Source organism: Cetorhinus maximus, chromosome 31, assembly GCF_964194155.1.
Source record: "Cetorhinus maximus chromosome 31, sCetMax3.hap1.1, whole genome shotgun sequence".
Lineage (NCBI taxonomy): Eukaryota > Metazoa > Chordata > Chondrichthyes > Lamniformes > Cetorhinidae > Cetorhinus > Cetorhinus maximus.
In genome coordinates, this window is record NC_135909.1 from 18,944,036 (window position 1) to 18,950,405 (window position 6,370).

At 44.4% G+C, this 6,370-nt stretch overlaps 4 non-coding genes across 4 annotated transcripts; 1 reads left to right on the forward strand and 3 right to left on the reverse strand.

Moving 5' to 3' along the window:
• Positions 1 to 271: 271 nt before the first annotated feature.
• trnas-gcu (transfer RNA serine (anticodon GCU)) lies at positions 272 to 353 on the reverse strand. Its single transcript has one exon. It is a non-coding gene; the product is annotated as a tRNA-Ser (tRNA).
• A 630-nt stretch (positions 354 to 983) lies between these two features.
• Positions 984 to 1,073, reverse strand: trnap-ugg (transfer RNA proline (anticodon UGG)). Its single transcript is given in 2 exon segments — positions 984 to 1,019; positions 1,038 to 1,073. It is a non-coding gene; the product is annotated as a tRNA-Pro (tRNA).
• Positions 1,074 to 2,389: 1,316 nt separating this feature from the next.
• Positions 2,390 to 2,462, forward strand: trnaf-gaa (transfer RNA phenylalanine (anticodon GAA)). The gene has a single exon. It is a non-coding gene; the product is annotated as a tRNA-Phe (tRNA).
• A 3,573-nt stretch (positions 2,463 to 6,035) lies between these two features.
• trnap-ugg (transfer RNA proline (anticodon UGG)) lies at positions 6,036 to 6,125 on the reverse strand. The gene is given in 2 exon segments: positions 6,036 to 6,071; positions 6,090 to 6,125. It is a non-coding gene; the product is annotated as a tRNA-Pro (tRNA).
• Positions 6,126 to 6,370: the final 245 nt, after the last annotated feature.

Consider the following 6,370-nt stretch of genomic DNA (forward strand, 5'->3'; position numbering starts at 1 on the left):
CCATCGGCAACTATGGTGGGAAATGAACCCAAGTCCCCGGAATATTTCCACTGCTCCAATGTTTCGCCTTAGAGAGAGATGGAAATATCATGTCGAATGGACTCTAAGTCCGATCCCCATGTTATTGTGAACAAAAGTATCGAATCCAAGATCTTACAAGAAAAGTCGAAGCAAGCTGGCCTCATAACCTGGGTTGGAGAATCACATCAGTGATTCCAGGCAGAGCTTCTGCAAAATCACCGCAATAAGGCGGAAACAGTTGATAAAGTAACGACGAACGTGGGATTCGAACCAACGCGTGCGAATCACAATGGATTAGCAGTCCATCGCCTTAACCTCTCGGCCACCTCGTCACAAAAGATGGGTTATTAAACCCCCTTCTATACTTTTTGCATCCATGAACCGTTAAAATAAATGATCCTTTTTGGTACAGGCCCTGAATATTGGGCCAGATGTATAAAGATGGAAACGTAGTTTATGTCATTAAAATAAATGTGCACCACAACAGATCAGGGACTGTTGCAAACCGACTGATGTGAAACACTTCAACACTTCAACCTAATATCCAACATGTTTCTACACAGTGTGAAAACCCACCGCGGAACGACCGGAACTTACAAGCATTTGGTAGCAAAAAGAAACCCCTCCCAGCTCACTGCAAGCACCGGAACACAGCTAAAATGTGGTAAATTAAAATGAAACACTGGGGTTCCCAGCTCTGCTTGTCCTTTCAGTCAAGATTGAAACTGAGTGCAATCAGCCTCCCACGTGAATCCACAAATAGACAGTTCCCTCATTTAATGCATTAGAATAAATTCAGAGTCTCATGGCACGGAGAAACGTTCTTAAAACTTGATTTTCATTTATATCACGTGTGTTGAAGTGATACATTCCCTGCAATGACTTCCCGGGTGTCCAAACCTGGTCCCGATTTCCGGAACCGCCACCACCTCGAGCGCGAAATAAAAATGCTGTATTAAGATGGGCTCGTCCGGGAATTGAACCCGGGACCTCTCGCATATTAACTCAATGGAAACCCCAAAGCGAGAATCATGCCCCTAGACCAACGAGCCACCCGCATAACAAAACGCAAACAAGGAATCCTTTCATTGTCACACAAAGTGCATCAATAATATAAGCGAATTACATTTCATGCTGGAAATCTTTTCCAATGTTTTACAAACCCCGGGGACGACTCCAACCAGTGGTGAATTTCCCGCCTTATTTCCTTTCACTTCAGTTTTGCTGGGGTTCCTTGATGCCACATTAGGTCAAATGCTTCTTTGAACTCAAGTGCAGTCTTGAGTTCGGCTGTTTTCTTCAGGTTTGGACCAAGGCTGCAATGAGGTCAGGAGCTGAGTGACCCTGGCAGGAAACAAACTGAGCTTCAATGAGCGGGTTATTGCTGAGTAAGTGTCACTTGATCGCACTGTCGAAGACATTTTCCTTCACCTTCTTGATAAACTAGAGAAGACGGATGGGGCGGTTTTTGCCGGTTGGATTTTCCTGTTTTTTTTTGTGGACAAGACAGACCTGAGCAATTTCCCACATTGCCGGGTAGATGCCAGTCTTGTAGCTGCACTGGAACAACTTGGCGAGAAACGAGACTCTTTCTGGACCACAGCTTTTCAGTACTGCTGCAGGAATGGTGTCAGGGCCCAAAGCCTTTGCAGTTACCCGTGCCTTCAGCCATTTCTTGATTTCACTTGGAGTGAATGCAGTTGGCTGAAGACTGGCATCTGTGATGCATTTCCCCAGCTTTGTGCAAAAGCAAAACTGAGGGAATCACATACGTGGCTCTATGAAGGTCATCTGCTAAGCGGTGAAAGGCGACAGTGTTTATCACAAGCGGGTTCCATTCATTCACATACAGATTTGGAGCAAAAGTAGCCATGACCAAGTGCGATACACACACATTTTTCTGATCTGCAGTTAGATGTGCTCCCGCTGTGACGTTTACATACTCGTGAGTTGAGAAGGTGTAGGCGCTATCTGGTTGAGGTAATTGAGATGATTAATAGGTTTTAATACGGAGAAATATTTCCTCTTGTCCGGGAATACAGAACAAATGGATATAACCTTAAACTGAGAGTGAAGCCATCATATCGTGACGTCAGGGAGCAATTCACTCAAAGGAGGAAGAAAGCTGTTTGTAGGACAATCCCTGTGTAGCAATTGCCGAGAGCTTATGGCAATGAACTGATGCTTCGTTGGGCTTTGCACCCCCTCTTTATGAAGGAAAACTGGAGGGAACTGAAACGAGGTGTTGGCTGTCCTTTGTCATTATGCGATCATGTTCTCTAATATTAACGGAGGACTGTAGCTTCCTGTAAAACTAACATCCTTAGGTATCTGGGTCAATTCTGGCTCGAAGAAAGCGTTTCTGCCAGCCGAAATAGCTCAGTTGGGCGAGCGTTAGACTGAAGATCTAAAAGTCCCTGGTTCAATCCTGGGTTTCGGCAACAAGTTGCAAATCCTTTTACCTGGGCAGCTGCTGCTCGTGTTATTTGCCAGCTGATAGTGCCATCAGTTTTTGGGGATACCCAGTCCAGCTTCTGAGGGGAGGGGAGACTTGCCCTCCTCCAAAGCACATGGGCAGCTCTGTGCCCACTGGTCCACGTTACTGGAATAAAGCTCGGTTTCACCTTCCTTGATAAAAGCATATGAAAAACCGCTGGTCAACTCAGCTCCCATTAAACTATGCTAACAACCGTGCAACTCTCATATGTTCCCAGCTTCTGGTCCATCGATCGGTCATTGGGAATTTAAATTCCTGAAAATCCGTCTCTTGATCCATTGCAATGTTTAACATTAACCAGGGGCCGTAATTGGAATTCAATTAATCCATTGTTTCCCTCTTGTTTATTATTATTTCTTTGTGTCTGTGTCTCTCAGTGATTAGGTCGAGAAATGAGCTCGCCTCAGTCATGCGGCGGACGGAGCTCATGAGTGTTACAAATATTTACACTTTCCTTTTAAATTCAGGTCCGAATTTATCATTGAAACACAGGAAATGCTGCTTAACCTGCTCCAAGGTCACTTCTATAACTCACTGAAACAACATAATTTGACCTTTCAGTAAGCTCTTTGTGTGCAGCCGTTTCTGGGGGTCTCCCTCAGTCACGAATATTGGAATCGGATCTTAGTTTTCTGCATGTTTAGTGAGAAGCCCAATATGTCATCTGCTTTACAGAAGGAGTCGACAGTGACCTGGAGCTAAGTTTCTGAGTGAGCACCCTGTTACGAGAGGGATGGGAGGAGTGCGCCGTTGGTCTAGTCCCACTACTCCAGAGGACACAACATTAGCTCAAATGTTCATTTCACTCACCAAAATGGCCAATTATTTACCTTCACCAGTGTTCCCGGGAATAAAAGAGGTTTAAAAGTGGATTATTTCAATAAACCATAAATTTGTTTGTTTATTATAAAAAAAGATATTTTCGAATAGAAAAATAAAGCTTATGAACATACAGTATGGATCTGAAATTATGCGAATTAATCTTTCGAGATACCATAAGTCACACACACATACGCTCTCCCTCTCTCACAAACACACACACACACATACACACACACACTCATAATAGACAACCATGATATTAAAACGAGAAATAGGGGAAATTAAAGCAAAATGATGGGGATGTTGAAACTCAGAAACAAGAACAGAAAATGCTGGAGAAAATCAGCTGGTCTAACAGCATCTGTGGGGAGAAATAAATACAGAGTCAACGTTTCGAGTACTTATGACCCTTCTTTAGAAAGGGGACAATTTTGCCAAACATTAAACGTCAATGTCTCAAGGCAAAGGTCAGGTTGTGCAGTCCTTGAGATGGGGTCAGTGTTCACAGTAACTCCCCCAGCACTGATCCGAGACAACATCAAGCAGTTGGTCCTTCTCTTCTCAAAGGAAAAAAAAGTCCACTTTTTAAAACACAGTCTCCGAGGTATGTTTTCTTTCAGAACCATGAAATCCATGTGACCCTATTTGTACACAGCCCTATCGGGTCGAAATGTTCACAGCCTGATTTCAACATGGAGTTGTAGGCTTGTCTGAAATAACATTCAGACTGGCAGAGCTGGGGGTGGCGGGGGGGTGGTGGGTGGGGTGGTGGGTCCGGGAGGCGAGTGTGGTGGCAGTTGGGGGGATGCAGTGAGGGGAGGGGCGTGTTGTGGGGGTAGATGATGATGGGTGGGGCGGGAGGGTTACAGCTTCATATTACTTGACCATATTTTAACTGTGTTATAGGAGTTGCAGAAATTCAGCTTTAATTCGACTTAGTAAAGAAGCTCAGGGGGAATTAACGGTCAGGGAAGTTAGGCAGCGCTCACTTCAATTACTGGTCATCACATGTCTAAGTGACAGTTTCTCAGGGCAGTCAGAGTTGGGATGGGGTTACTTTTGGCAGAAAGTGTTGAAGTGACATTTTCCGGCGACAGAACTGACAGCCAAGAATGTGCGGTAAATTAACAGAAAGTCCAACCAACTCATCCACACAGTAAAGCTGGTGAAACGAAATGACTGGCGACCTGGTTCTCACCCTGATCACTCGGTTCTCGGACTCCTGCAATGTTCCGAATAAGATCAAGGTTCGCTCGAGGAGCAGCGCCTCATCCTTCAATGAGGAACTTTACAGCCTTCCAGTGTGAACATTCAGCTCAACAATATCGCTCTGTAAAAACTGCCAACATTCTGATTTCCTTCTGTTCGCAGATGTGGGTTTGAGCCTCGGTTTCACTGAGATGTTCTGAATTGATCTTTTTCTTGACGTCACAAAGCGCTTTATTATTCAACACGTCTGTCCATTACAGGGGCTGATGGAAGATCCAATCAGTGAGGTGCGCATTCACCCTTTTAAAACATTATTTCAGGGGATGTGAGCGTCGATCGCAAGGCCAGTCTTTGTTATACATCCCAAACTGCCCCTGAACTCAGTGGCTTTCTCAGCGGCAGTTAGGAATCAAACTCATATGTAGGCCAGACCAGGGAAGACATCCGAGAACCAGCACTGAGATTAGCGTTAAATTGCAGGTTTTAATTATTGAGTTAAATTTCCATCAGCAACTATGGTGGGAAATGAACCCAAGTCCCCGGAATATTTCCACTGCTCCAATGTTTCTCCTTAGAGAGAGGTGGAAATATCATGTCGAATGGACTCTAAGTCCGATCCCCATGTTATTGTGAACAAAAGTATCGAATCCAAGATCTTACAAGAAAAGTCGAAGCAAGCTGGCCTCATAACTTGGGTTGGAGAATTACATCAGTGATTCCAGGCAGAGCTTCTGCAAAACCACCGCAATAAGGCGGAAACAGTTGATAAAGTAACGACGAAATTGGGATTCGAACCAACGCGTGCAAAGCACAATAGATTAGCAGTCCATCACCTTAACCACTCGGCCACCTCGACGCAAAATACAGTCTATTAAACCGCCTTCTATACTTTTTGCATCCATGAACTGTTGAAATAAATGATCCTCTTTAGTACAAGCACTGAATATTCGGCCAGATGTATAAAGATGGAAACGTAGTTTATGTCATTAAAATAAATGTGCATCACATCAGATCAGGGACTGTTGTAAACCGACTGATGTGAAACGCTTCAACACTTCAACCTGATATCCAACATGTTTCTACACAGTGTGAAAACCCACCGCGGAAAGACCGGAACTTACAAGCATTTGGTAGCAAAAAGAAACCCCTCCCAGCTCACTGCAAGCACCGGAACACAGCTAAAATGTGGTAAATTAAAATGAAACACTGGGATTCCCAGCTCTGCTTGTCCTTTCAGTCAAGATTGAAACTGAGTGCAGTCAGCGTCCCACATGAATCCACAAGTAGACAGTTCACACATTTGATGCATTAGAATAAATTCAGAGTCTCATGGCACGGAGAAACGTTCTTTAAACTTGGCATTCATTTATATCACGTGTGTTGAAGTGATGCATTCCCTGCAATGACTTCCCGGGTGTTCAAACCTGGTCCTGATTTCCGGAACTGCCACCACCTCGAGCGCGAAATAAAAATGCTGCATTAAGACGGGCTCGTCCGGGATTTGAACCCGGGACCTCTCGCATATCAACTCAACGAAAATCCCAAAGCGAGAATCATGCCCCTAGACCAACGAGCCAGCTGCATAACAAAACGCAAACAAGGAATCCTTTCATTGTCACACAAAGTGCATCAATCATAAGCGAATTACAGTTCATGCTGGAAATATTTTCCAATGTTTTAGAAACTCCGGGGACGACTCCAACCATTGGAGAGTTTCCCGCCTTATTTGCTTTCACTTCAGTTTTGCTGGAGTTCCTTGATGCCGCATTAGGTCAAAAGATTCTTTGAACTCAAGTGCAGTCACTTGCACCTCACGTCTTG